At 44.7% G+C, this 14,699-nt stretch overlaps 1 protein-coding gene across 6 annotated transcripts in view; it reads right to left on the bottom strand.

Moving 5' to 3' along the window:
- Nucleotides 1-14,699, bottom strand: part of slc20a2 (solute carrier family 20 member 2) — a 43,355-nt gene that overhangs the window by 20,397 nt on the left and 8,259 nt on the right. Inside the window, exon 1 of one of the 6 annotated variants that reach the window (XM_062381562.1) lies at nucleotides 8,621-8,801. The exons of 4 other annotated variants lie outside the window; for them this stretch is intronic. The gene's annotated coding sequence lies outside the window, so the exon portion shown is untranslated. Of the gene's footprint in view, nucleotides 1-5,635; nucleotides 5,912-8,620; nucleotides 8,802-14,699 lie in introns of those variants that run through there. One more of the 6 variants, XM_062381561.1, reaches the window with a different exon arrangement.

Here is a 14,699-nt window from a genome sequence, read left to right as displayed (position 1 = left end):
AGAGCAAGAGACAGTTGAACTGACAACCTGGAGAAAGTTGCAGTTGCCCTTCTCATCTTTGCTCTTTCAGCCCCAGCATGAGAGCTCCAGTGCTCACTGGGCGACAGTCATGGGTTCACACCAGTTTTGTAACATTTGAAAACGAGTTCAAACAAAATCAAAAGCTTTGCTGCAGTAAGAAAAAAAAGAGTGTCGACTGCAATGCAGTAGGAAGATCAGCAGTTACTGTGGCTGCAGTTCACTCAACTGCACTTCTGGGGCTGAACAAAGTAAACTGTTGATATATTCTCCTCCATTTATACAATTTTAAATGAGACATATTTCTAATGCTCATATTCAGGTTAATCATTTTAATTTGGGTTGTTACTTAAACAGGTATTCATGCTCTAACGTTTAGAAATCACATCACTTCCCTCAGAATGTCCATCGCTGAAGCTCCTCTTTTCAGCCCCTGTCTGAAACACTTGGTTTTAGCTTCTGTCACTTTAAGACCCCCCCCCCCGGATTAAGCCAGCTGACCCACTCTGTTGTGATTGGTTGACCTTTTCCGGCACGTGCAGAAAATGCCGGCCTCAGCTCTCACTACACGCCTCTATTAGCAGGGGTCGTGTCAGACTAGCAGACTGGGCGTGCGTTATGCAAATGTGAAGCATCTTGAGGTCACGGTCATGTGAGACAGAAGAATTCATTTCAGAGACAATAACGACGGATGAAACTAGAATCTGGAGGAGTCTCATTCTCAGTTAATCGATCTTGACATCATGACGTGTCAGGTGGTTTGTGTCGCAGAAGTAGTTACTGGACGTAACTCTAGTTCTATGAGAACCTGCTTAGGGAGCAGAGGTAGAGGCTTGGATGGGTAAACCGACGGTGAAGGCTGTTAGAGGGCAGAGCGACGTAATGGAACATGTGGCCCGACTTCTTTGGAAACAAACAAACTGAAAAATCCCTGGACTGGGATTGGATGAACCAGCTCTTCTCTGGATGAACAACGAGTGATGCTACAGCAGCAAAACGGGAAAAGCTTTGCTATCAGAGGTTCTAACAAACGTATGTTCAACTCTTTTGTAGATTCAATGACATCTAGTGGAAAGTTGATCACATCAGATCCACTTCGACATCAGACAAACAGCTTTCTCGTCCCTGTAGAGATCCACACAACTTATTTACATGACAACTGTGACACTTTGCCACCAACATTGACGTCTCTGACAAACCTCTACACCACTAATAACTCTGTGTGGGTTCTTTCTCCTCTTTCTCTTCAGTCTCTGCCACACAATCAAAGTCGTTTCATAGTTAATGGCAGCACATCTCCATGTACGGTGAAGCCAGTTGTTAACGGGGACCATTAGAAGTAAACAGCTGGAAGACCAGACTAGTACATTCTCTCGGCATGAACTGACTGTGTGCTCCTCGTCGTGGGGGGGCAGGCGACTCCTTTCTAAATAGCCTGCGGCCCGTTATGGCTCCCTCCTCCCATCCAAAAGCTCCATCTGGAACAGCTGAGGTCGCGTCCTGCCATCCTTTCATCCTCTGTTGAACCGCCACGCTCACATTAAATATGCTTATAATCTAATGGCTCCATAAACCACAACCAGATAACTCAATTATTACAATTAGAGCATCATTAATGGGTTTCAAAAAAGTTTTTAAAGAGAATCTAAAATGTTTACTTCCTCACAAAACCTCTGCCTCCAACCCAAAAGATCACAGACCAGCTTATCTGTAATCTGGGAGGAAAGTGAGCCCGGAGGATGTCACATGTCTAAAGTACTAAGTATAAAGGATGTGATACTTCATGGATCCCTGAGGAGAAACTCTCTTTTCACCTGCTCCCCTCCAGAGAGAGATCAGAGTGAATGATCAAGGTGAAAGATCTGTGCCCCAGGACTTAATGATTCATTTTTCACACACGGAAGATTGAACAAGACGCTGTGGACATGTTGAACCTGTGGAACACCACAAACTAACAGTCAAACATGGCCGTCCACCAATCCCAACCAGAGCCTCCACACAGGGAACGGCCTGTGCAGCGGTCGAATAAGTCACCGGAGAGAGAGGTTTGTGCCTCCTTCAACTGTGTGTGTGTGTGTGTGAGTGTCTGGGGGGGAGGGGAGGAGGAGAAGACGAGAGTGAGCGAGTCCAGTGAGTGCATGCTCACGTGTGTCAGGCCGTTTTTAATCAGGTCCACAACTTTCTAAAGAGGGAAACTCACCATGACAGCTGCAGCTGACACACGGTTACTTTATAGACCATGTCCCACTCTAACACATCGTCACTAGTTCACATAAAAGCTATTTCCTCCAGTGAGTCCTCCTCTACTTGACCTTCAGTGAACGGTTTACTGAGATGAATGTTAAACACAATGATAAATAAATGTCATTCAGCTTTAATAGCTTTCTCAGGCTCATAAGATGGAGTAGGCACAATACACAATGACATGCAATATCAAAATCACTGCTGGAGGCCCGGAGATGAATCAGAAAGATGTATGAGAACTAATGTGGGAGGAGCTATTTCAGTAAGAATTATCCAATGATGGAGCTTGAATCTCTGATGTGTGCCGCCCACGGCGGTTCAATTTAATAGCTTAGAGAAAATTCGCCCGACAATCTAGATCTGCTTTTTATTCTGGGTCAATGTTGAAGTAATTCAGCAACTATGGTGCATAAGTTGGGATGAGACGTGAGAGAATATCATTTTGCATGAAACCTGATGCAAACTCATGGAAAAATATGCAAACTACATAGAAAGGATCTGTTTGGTTGAGCCTGAGCTTAAATCAAGGATTGCTGCCCCCCCCCCCTTTTTATATATAAATATATAACTTTTGATATTCACAGAAAACAGTATAAATTTCTGTATCGACTTCTGCTCAGTCATGATACACAACTACACCTCATGATGCAAGTAACAGAACCTTCCCCAAAAAACAAAGAGAAAGCATTTTCTTTTCCCCAAAGCAACAAACGAACGACATGACCCAGACTGACAATTATAGATACAAGGAGACCTCACATCCTTCATGGGTAAATTAACACACCTGACGTGTTTTCCCTATGCATTGAATTATAGATTTACTCAATAGCCTGTTATATGCATTACGTCCAGATTACAGGCCACAGATTCATGGGTTCAACATCTTTCCTCCTTGATTTAGACAAATCTCGGCTCCACCTTCAAGTTGTTCAGCTGTTTACTCAGCTCCGATGAAAGATTCATCCCGACCTTGAAAATGTCAAGAGTTTGGTCCCTCAGCAAAACATGAAGTCTTCATCAAATTAACTGTAAACAGAAACCTGTCTGAAGGTCATCTTTTCACTTTACATGTCCTACATCTCAATGCACATTCGCCGGCAGTCATCGTTGCTCTGTGCAACACGGGTCAGAAAGTAGAGCGTGATTATAAAGCTGTTGGACTGGTCACTGGTCTATGGACAAATAAATGAGTAGAACGGTTACGCGGGATTTGTTTTTGCGAGCCAAGGTTATTTAACCATAGAAGAATGTGTCAATGCTAACGGGGAGCGGGACAGTATAGGACTGGTTAAGTTAGATAAGGATAAAGAAAGTATCAAATACCACACAGAAGTTATTATAATTTACGTTTTGGTTGTAAACTAAAACAAAGACGAGAGAGGGATTTAACTGGTTGTTACTCTGAGTGTACATGGATCAGTGTGTAACCTCCGGCGTCCTCCTCAGCTCAGGTGGATCATTCTGTACCGAGTGACGGCCGCTGTCCAAGGTGCTGAACCTGAGACCATCGTATGAGGTGATCGCTGGTGTTAACACTTTAAGATCATTTTTGACGACCAGGACATTACAAAGAGGAGTTTATATACCAAGTATATACAGCAATACTTCAACTAGCATCATCCACTGGGAACACAATCAATCACAGACAGTTACTTTTGATTATAATGTTTAACATCGGACAATTCTTTGCTTTGAAAATCTAATTTATCAATGCATGTTGGGATTTGGCAGAAGTCAGGAGACACTAGAATGGCACTCATACAACCACCAAGGCCCCACAGGCCTGTTAAGTTAATTCAAGCTGCACCTCATTTCACACACTCGTACACATCAGTCCCCTGAATGTGCCCGATTGTTCCTTTTTCATTTTTCTAAGTTTAAATCCATGAATTATCACAACGGGTAAAATGTTGTAAAAACGCCCTTTGTCACAATGTTAACGATTCACACCTAAATTCAACATGTTCATCTGACCCATGCTGCATCAATCAACTACGTTTTGTTATAATCTGTCCAGTCATTTTTGTGGTATCCTGCTAACAGACAAACACATGCATGCAGACACATAACCTTGGCAGAGGTAATGATGTGGCTTCTATTTCCCAGAGAATCCATCCTCCATGAAGCAACAACAAGACGTGTCCCCTAGGACTCCAGAAGATGAGAGTACGTACAGAAATGTAAAATAGTTGGTTTAGGTTTTCCTCATTAGAAAAGGGTTTGATAATTCTACTTTATATCTGATGTTAATTAAATACAGACATCAGTCTCTTAGGGCAGCTGTGGCCCAGGAGGCGGCTGCTCACCAATCATTTGTTGTTCAATCCCTGGCTCCTCCTGTCCACATATAGAAGCGTCCTTGAGTAAAACCCTGACCCCTAAATTGCCCCAAGCTGACAAGACAGCTACTTGCGTTGCAGCCCGGGCAGTGAGTGAGTGAGTGTGTGTGTGTGTGTGTGTGTGTGTGTGTGTGTGTGTGTGTGTGTGTGTGTGTGTGTGTGTGTGTGTGTGTGTTTGTTTGGTGTGTGTGTTTAAGTGTGTGTGTTTAAGTGTGCGTGTTAAAATGTAAAATGTTTCCTCTGCTAAAGTAGAAACCCTCTGTGTAAGTGACGTCCATTTATCTTCTCATATTCAGTTTTGAATAAAAACTGCTTCCCCATCCAAAAAAAGAAAAACCCTGAATCAAAAAGATGGAAGTGACACAGAGTCCGAGGAGAATTATTACTGTCGGACACATTTTCTTCCTACGAGAGTAACAAGTACACACAATGAGGACAATGACACACAAAAAAAACCACCAGGGAGAAACAGCTGAGTGAACTGGGTCTTCATGTCGTCCCCGCTCTCTCCTGATTCCTCAAGTGCAGTCGAGAGTTTAAAAATCTTTATCTGAGCACAAACCTCTGCAGGAGTTTTCGTGCCAGGAAACAGGAACCGTGCAAATCCCCTTCATTCTCTGACTGTTGTTGCCGTTCAACGCTCATCAATCTTTCCCTGAGGTGCCGCTGCACCACAGCCGAAGCTGCAGGAAAACACTGTGTCACGAGTTGCTGTCTGCATCGACACGCAGCTGCACTCACCACGCAGTGATTCATCCCCCCCCCCCTCCCTATCAGCCAACCGAGGTACTTGCTGAAAGGATGACAAGTAGAACATACATGCAGCGTCAGATAATGACTCACAGCAGCATCCTGCCCGCGCCGGCTAATTGTTACACCTGAAGCATCCGCAACTGCAGCCAGAGCCTCCAAGGACACGAGAGGCTCACACACAGCAAGCGGCTCGCAGAGTGGGGAGAGGGAGACGTGGGTAAAATGAGACAAAACCCGGCAGAGTAGAGGAGCTTTAAAGCCTGGAGATCAACTCCACTCACCTCCATGTCTCCACACATCAGCAGGAGCTGGCAGGGTAGTGGAGATTAGAGAATGTCAAAGACAAAATGTCAGCGTTGGAGAGGGGGGGGGGGGAGAGAAACGGAGAGAAATGGTGGGCTGAATGAAAGTGAAGGAATATATGGAGAATGAAATGGGGGAGTGAGCATGTGATTGACGGGGAAATAAAATGATGAGGAGCGAGTGGAGGAGAACAGCTGATGACAGGAGAGAGAGGAGAGAGAAAGGAGGGAGCAGGAGAGGCTTTGAGAGAAATCAGCAGGTTGTGGTGGTGTTGCAGGAGAGAGAGAGAGAGAGAGAGAGAAAGAGAGAGCGAGCTAACAAGAGAGCAACAGAGAGAGAGGCACACACTCACACACAGCGTATCCAGCTGAGTCTAGACTGCCTCTTAAAGAAAAGCATCCGCATTCACAGCACACGTCAGCCAATGACAAACATCGGAGAGGACGGGGCGCACGTCTGATTGGCTGCATCTTTGCAGAGAGGACGAACGGGCCGAGGGGAGGCGGCCAATGACAGCGCAGGAGGACGGCAGTGGAGGGGGAGACGAGGGGGTACCGGTGTGTGGATGTGTTTTACAGAGCGGAGAGAAAGCGTGCCGACGGATCAAGGGCATTCCGTTACTCCGGTGAAGAGACAATACAAGTCGGTGACGGGTCAATATGACTCCACAGCGGTTTCCAGATCCAGATGTGAAGAAGTGTGAGCAACAGTGTGATGAGCCGCTGGAGAAATCCACCATGGAGGATTGTGTAACCCCAAAGAATTCAGGATGATGGAATGAGCACGGTCAGGTTCCATCACAGAACAACTCACACAATCTCACTGCCTCTTGACAGTCTCTCTCTCTCTCTCTCTCTCTCTCTCTCTCTGATACCGCAGGACGCACAGAGGGGAAAGTGGTCCGGACACATGAACACAGACCCAATTACCAAAATCGTTCATCTTCTATTGAGAAAACCCACAACGAATCATTTAAAAAATATATGTTTCTCAAACTTCACCAGATAAGTGGCTCAAGCGCAAACTTTCACATTCTTGCTCCACTTCCACACAAGCTTCGCCTTTTTAAACCCTCATTACTCACCACTGGAGCTGTGGGAATGTCTGGTGCAGTTCAGGTCCTGCTCGTTCTCACATACTGTGCCAGGGACCAGAGCAGTGCGTGTGATCGAGTCATGTGGTAGAGGTCTGCTCTCCTGTTTGTTTGAGTCCCTGTGGCTTTTTCCTCCTCTAGCGTCTCTCACTCATTCTCTCCCTTTCTGTCCCCCCCACTGGCCCTGCCTGCTAAAAAGCCTATCTGCGTCAGCTGCACCTGCTGCCTCCGACTCTGGGCTCCGCAGCAGGGAGGCGCTGTCTCCTCGAACCCAGACACACACAAACACACACACACACACACAAACTGTACAGTGTTGAGATCAGTCAGGCTCCATGTGCAGGAAGGGGGTTGTTTAAGAATGACAACAACGGTGCAGATGACTGCAAAGACATGTCGCTCTCAACACGATCTTCAAAGGCTCCACACACACAAACACCACACACAACACACAACACACATACACACACACACACAAATCCACTCTCTCATTCTATTTGCTGTCGCTCTGGGTCTGCACTGCAGCACTAAGTCAGGGTGTCAAGCAGCAGCTCGCAGTGGTAATCCTTCAGAAAAGTCCTGACGGCCATTACAAGCTCACAGAAAACTCCTGTCAAGAGTTCATCACGGCCTTGAGTCTAATTAATAGTTTTCTCTGCACATTTTGGCTGATTTACTCCGGTGGAGTGATGATCCTCAGGATCAGTGAAGTCACGGGCCAGCGGTGAAACACCTCACAGCACAAACCCAACCTGACACGATATCGACCTCCTCGTGCTCAGGGTGCAGCGATCCATCGGGCCCTGATCGCTAAATGGTTCCCTCGTGGGGCTCATTAGAGGCCGATCAGAAGAGCTGATTGGACGAGACAGAACACAAGAGGCAACTTTTCTTGCTCAAATCTCAGCTCGCTCACTGTAACAGAGGCTTTTCAGTGACGGCTACAGAGAGGACAGCGAGAAGGCAAAAGAAAGAAAGACACTCATGTCCTACTTAGATCCACGTTACATTCTGCGAACATCTCTGAGGTGTACGCCTGCAGCAGTTACACAAACACACTTGTCGGACATCAGAGCCTGAACTCGTCTTCTGGAGAAACAGCGACTGACCAAGAGGGAGACTCTTGAAAACCGTAAATCTGAGCATGAAAAATCAGAGTTAAGAAAACTTCATCCATGCATTCTTCTCATTCCTCTGCGTGTGTGTGTCTGTGTGTGTGTGTGTGTGTTTGTGTGTGTGTCACTTGTAGTGAACTGATAAATAGGAGCTTATGTGTTTTCCTTTAGTTTATGATGTTTATAATGTCTTGAAAGATTCAAACAAAAAGGAGTTTAAATCAATACAACAAACTAAAAGTAAATTTGCAGTACGCTATGAATACAACAGTTATTTATTATCTATGAGAGGCATAAAAATATTACGATAATATTGAAGTAACTTATCTTCGATGCAGTTTCCACTGGGGAAGCTTTTAAGTATTTCTTATTCAGATATCTGAAAATAAAATAGGCGACCACTTTGCATTGTGTCGATTTCAATTTTACCTTCATAATTATTCTGAGTTTGTTTATTGTGTTCTTGGAGATAAATCCCCATCGACCTTCTTGCACCTTCACGTGACATCACTTGAGGACAAGTATCAAACTTCACTCAGATCCCCCCCGAGGTCACAACCTCTTTTAGACGCCGCGCACAGCGAGAGGCTTTTCTCCCCCGAGACCTGGACACACACTCTAAAATCGCAGCAAAAACATTTTCCCTATTAAAATTGTATTTTCAAATTACTAGTTTACCAATTTGTTTCCCACTGAATACAAACAATATCTAATTTCCATGTCCATAATGAGTCACATTATTGTTTTGACTTTACCACTTTCTGGTCTTCTGTCCTGCTCCAGTGGATTTAAGAGGCGAGCTATGGTCTGAAATCCAGTTCCGAAGGATGACTATCAGACGGTCAGAGTCACGCTCCAAAGACTGAGCGAGTATCTGAGTAGAAACCCTGAAGCAGGCCAAGTTACAACAGCAAACAATCGAGGCCCCCCTCTGGCTTTCAGTGTTGAGTAAGCCTTATGTTTAAATACTCTTTTAAGGTCAGCTCTCTCTGGTTTCAGAGCAGGCTGTGCGAGGGTTTGACTCCCTCACCCTGAAATGGCAAAGTGACTGATGAGACTCCTCCCTGACTGGACGTCTGTTTCAAAGTCATTGACACTTTACTGTCCGTAAACTGGACACAGAAGAGTTGTAGGGACATTTAGCTGTCATTAGACTGGACATAGTGGAGCTGTAGGGACATTTTACTGTCTATTAACTGGACATAGTAAAATTGAAGAAACACTTTTGTCTGATCATTTCTAAATAAACTAACTTAGAGCAAAACAACGAGAGAAATAATACAAATAAAAAACATCAAAAGTTGCAGATACATCAATTGATTGAACATTTGAAAGTGGAAATAGTCTTTTCTTTCAAGTCAACCAAGCGATTTGAATTTATTCTCCAGAAACATCCCGCTGAGCGCGCACACACAATCACACACACACAAACACAAACACACAGTGGAAAAATCAACACAGTCAGGCCTAAATAGCAGCCACACAAAGGATGTGACGCTCTGGATGATGCCTGAAGACTGTCAGAAACTATTAGTCACCTCTGAGAATAAACCACGCTCACCCCAGGGATCTTAATTGACCAATCCAAATGTGCCTCAACGGACGGATATAGAGCAAAACCACTTTATCACCTGCAGGGTGGAGGTGGGGTGGGTGGGTGGGGGGGGGGGGGGTCTTGGCGAGGCTTCCCATCACATGACCGCTGACACATAACGCCCGGTACCTACCAACAATGTGGCTTTCTAAGGTTGCGATCGTGCTTTCTTCGCTTTCGGCCATCTGCGTCCATGTTGCTGAGAGTCGTCTTACCCTTGACCCCTCTCTCTGTCTCCCTCTCCTCTCTCACCCCCCGCCTCCCACACTCAGCACTCAGCACTCAGCCAGACAGTTCCAGTTCTCTTCCACGAATAAGTCAAAAGGTGCCCGACATTAAACCGAGTCCCTCTTGCCCCTGTGCGTCCTCCGCCTCGCTCCCCAGACTTACCCTTCCAGTCTCCCTTGCTCTGGTTCGCGGAAACGCAGAAATGTTGATCTGGCTCAGTGTTCAGAAAGCACAGCCAGAATCTCCAACCTACCTTCCCTCCTTTCTCCACTGCAGAGACTGGTAATCTACTGCTGGCATGCTCTCTGGTTTTTAACTGTGTTACTGGGGCAAAGTGGGAGCCGGTATTAGTGTGTGCTGAAAATGCAGCACAGAAAAAAACAACTGTGAGAGAGGCACCGACATGATTAATGATGTTTTAGGCCACGGCCACAGTAATGGGGATAAATTCATCTGGAGTCTGTTTAGGTCTTCCCTCAATATACGGCCGACCGATCGATGAGATCTTACTCAGCGTTACTCTTCTGGGATTTCATGCACCGGAGCGTCACATGATTCATTTGAGAAGTTTGACAAACTAGAAAAACTGGGTCTTAAAATGCCAGAAACAGTAAATCTCTCTGTTCTAGATGCCTGAGTATCCAAGAGGATAGTTTTTTATTCAAATTTGAGGTCTTCAGTGTGAAGCTATGGTTTTAATTTTAACTTTTCACTTAGACAGCACAGATGTGGGTATAATAATTATTCATCCCCTTCTAAACTGTCATGTTTTATTGTCTCTAGATCAATAAAAGTAGTTTAAATGTGATTTTTGTGAAACTTATTCAGAGGACAAAGCCCCTATTGTAAAAAATAAAACAGGTCCAAACAAAGTAATCTAGCTAATTACAAGGGAGATTACATTGTACACTGTGCTGTGTACTGATACTTCATTTAGGATCAGGACAGGTGTTTCAGTCAGAGACATGTCCCAATATGGCAGATGTTTCTTTTCACTCACCCAATTTTTTTTATAATGTATCAAACATATAATGACAGATAATAATTCTAAGCCTAAAATGGGATTCTAGACCAAAGACAGAATCCTTTAACTTATTTTAGGTACAAGCTTCTCGTTTGAGTCCTTCTTGAGTTCAGAATGACGCTGCTCTGTGTCACACTCGCTCTCATTCAACTTTCCGGCCTACATCTGTGCCAGAGTCATCCAGATGACGACAGACACGACAGCACAGACTGAGATTCGCAACACAACAGAGCACAATACAAAACAATAGATGGTTTTTATCGTCACAACGCACAACTGTGGGACTTCCCCAGATACAGCGTGAAGTGTTCGGGGACAGATCTCGGGGAAAACGGAGCCAATTCATTGGGTCAGAAAACAAGCGCTTACTCCAACTGTAGATGTTTATCGACTATGGTACAGTATGGAAATGTGTGTGTCTGTCTCTACTCTCTGTGTGGTGTGACCTTGGATGGCTCTGTCCTCAGATGTGCAAGAGAGAGAGAAGGAAAGAGAGAGGCAGACAAAGAGAGAGCAGGAGTGAGAGAGTGAGAGAACGCTCCCTCCTAAGCTGGATCTAGTGGCCTGTGCCCTCCTGCTCTTAATCCTGGCTTCCAGCACATGACCCAGCTAACAGTATTATGAAGTGCTTTGATTAGACCTGCTGCTGTGCACACGTCGTGGAGGGACGTGGCGGCTGGACATGGGGTCCTGTGCTCAGCCACCTCTCTGCAGGAATGCTAGGCCTCTGCAAAGGCACACACACACACACACACACACACACACAATCACGGCATTAAGAGCGTTTAACCTCGGCGTCCACGGCCTACACACAGCGGAAGAAAAGGCACGAGGCTCACTGGATTAGGCCTGCGAGTCACTGAGTCAGCGGATTAGCCCGGCACTGTTATTCTAGGTGAAAACTAAGAGTAACGCTGGAGAACGTGCTGCTAGGTTCAGCCCAGGATGATAGTTTTGAGAATGGGAATTTAACGTGACGACTGGGGCATCAGGCCGTAATCGCATCAAAGGGTCTCGCACATGGAAACGCGTATTTATCAACTGATGGAAAAATAAACTCAACTAATTAATTATCATTTAGACGCATTAAATATCTTAAAATTTGGGGCTTGGCATTTAAAGTGAATCAACTATGGTAATTGCATGGAATTCAAGTTGATATTCCCACGATAAACTTAGCATTTTGTTTTTTTTCTACTATATTAACATGAAGTTTGTCCTCCATACATTTCAGTGTAAAAACAGCTGAGGAATCCAGCGCAGTATGGCTTCACCGCGGGAGATGAACTTTATGTTATGTTCCCTTTGGAGAAAATATTTATGTCCTTTATGTTTGATCAACAATCAATGGCCAAGAACAACACACAGAACACAACATGACAATCTTCAAAGTTGAAATGCTCTCCGGTCAATTAAGGGAATTAAGAGTCAAAATAGATTTCATGTTGACTTTTTATGCCACTGAGAATATTGTACTATTCAATTGCTGCAACTAAAAAACTCCATCGGAGCAGCCACGGCGAAGTTGGACTTAAACTGAGGTGGGGTCCGGTACATTTGTTGTCATATTTCTATCTCGAGGGCCATGGAAAGCGATCACGGTTATTTAAAGGACGCATTATCAAGGCAACACTGTAGGAATATTGGCACAGAACACCTTGCCACACACAGATGATCCGCTTGTGCACAAAGTGAAAACAGGCAAATCTGTCCTGGTCGAGGGGCAAGTGCACGCGGCTTTAAAAGGGAACGAGGGATGACGCACTGTTTGGTTTGCTACAACCGAAAACACGCCCACGATTAATGGAGAGGCTGTGGGACTGTCATGAACACGGTGTGGTGACCTTTTCCCCACTTGCCTGAACTGAATTTAGACCCTGTGCTTAGAAAATAGAACACGGAACCTGGACAGTCCGAGAGCAGAACAAGAGACAACCACGTGCAAATAAATGATAGCAGCAAACCAAATCAATCTGGAATCCGAAATTGAAAAATCCATGCTGTTACTACCTCTACTACCGATCCGAAGCATGAATGAGTTCATCTTAAATTAAGTGTCACATGATTACAGGAGGTGTTGCACGCCAACCGACACCGCTACTCAACCTAGGATTCCTGCTGCTCGCTTTTGCAGTTGTGGAACCAAAGTTGCAAATAACTTCTTGCACCTTATGGCACAAGTACAGCAAAACTGTCGAGTAAAGTTGATTGGGAAGAATAAATAGTGAATATTACTCCCCCCTAGTTTTGTCCTGACTGCCCACAGAACACCACCATTTCAGCCTATTAGACTTTTTTCCATGGAGCTGATGCACCGCCCCGAGAGAAGGATATTGTGGGACAGAATCGTTTGAGGCCGTGTGCGACTTCTTCTTGTCGCAGCATGCTCGATGCTGAAAGAAACTAATTTTGACAATTGGTCTGCTGGTGTTCCGGTGATGAGGCAGAGGGGGAGTTTGCCGGGGTCACCTCTAATCCTGTTTGGGGAAACAAGGAATTTCCTTGAGACTTTTTTTTTTTCCACCCATCCATCGCCTCACATCAGGTCACCCTCTTGCACAACCAAGCACAAACCCCCATTTCCCTCATATACCAGTGGAATATTAAAATCCACAGAGTACAGTATTTCCACTGCCATAGACACCATTTAAAGTCGGAACACCCACATGTCCTGCATCTGCCACTGCACAAATCCTGCTGTCTTTCAGTTTGTCTCACGGCAAGTTACAGGCTGCAGGTGCTTTGCTGATACACAACTGCCCCTTTATATATGTGCGTTTTTTATTTCTTCCCTGTCATGACTTAGTTAAAGCATCAAAGAATGTGTTTTTATAAGACATCACTTTGTGTCTCTTTAACTCTAAAGTTCAATTTTCCTCTCCACTGCCACACGTCTATGTAATCTACCTTCCGTCCATCGAATAATTCCAGAAGTCTCTCTGAGGCTCATATATCTCGAGAACCGTTCCTCATATCGACTTCACACCTGGCATGTGTATGTGAGTGACCCAGGGAAGTATAGTGTTGAATTTGGACGGACACTACATGCAGGTTTACAACAGACTGTGGTTAGAACGTAATAAAATCATGAAGCAGCACTAGAACAAACTGTAAAAGTTTTGACATACCTTTCATTAAAGTTTGTCTATAGTATTAGATACAATTCCCCTGGCTGTGAACTTTATAACTAAGCTGACAATATCAATTGTGTTTAAATACAACATGACACACAATAGGAAGGGGAAACCCCAAAAAGCATAAAAGTGGTACTTTAAATTTCCATTTCACAGCTTATTCAGACTTATAATAAGTTTAGCCCAAAGCAAAAGGGAATAAAATGGAAAACACTTTGAAAGTTACAAACAGAAGAGACTGTGTGCATGTTGACAGGTTTTGTGACTACACTTCACACTGAAGCTCAAGGAGGCCTTCTCAGCATTACTGGGCGGTCGGGGGAGGGGGGGGGGGTCACTTACTGTAAAGCCATCACGGGGACAGAATGTTTGAAACATTGTGAAGATGTCATCACCTGTTCAGTACGGGGAACCCTGGAGGTTTTCAGAGATACCCAATCCTCGCCTCTCTCAGTTTACCAGCCTGTCGTGATCCAGAACAAGGAGCTTGGCCTGAGGAGATATCTCCGCTCCCGCTCTGGGGTTTCAAGTATTCCTGGTGTCGCACTTTGTTCCACAATTAATCTGTTTGGACTTTCATAGAGTTAAAGAGGAGCAATTATACAATTTACCAATTATATGAAGCTCCACTCAGTTCGAAAACCCTGATTAAATCTTCTTCGAATCCTCTGGTCCCAGCTTGTTAGGGCTTAAGTGCATGAGTCATGATTCATCATATCAGATCACAATAGGATTCCATCAACACTATACTATTACACACACACACACACACACAAAAACAAACACACATATATATATAGTGAGTGAAGGAACCATTGATTTAAAAGTCCAGTTGTATAGAATGTTTTTAACTT

Source organism: Platichthys flesus, chromosome 3 (genome assembly GCF_949316205.1).
Source record: "Platichthys flesus chromosome 3, fPlaFle2.1, whole genome shotgun sequence".
In the NCBI taxonomy this organism is placed as follows: Eukaryota; Metazoa; Chordata; class Actinopteri; order Pleuronectiformes; family Pleuronectidae; genus Platichthys; species Platichthys flesus.
The sequence above is the reverse complement of the archived record's forward strand: the minus strand, read 5'-3'. Positions and strand labels throughout refer to the sequence as shown.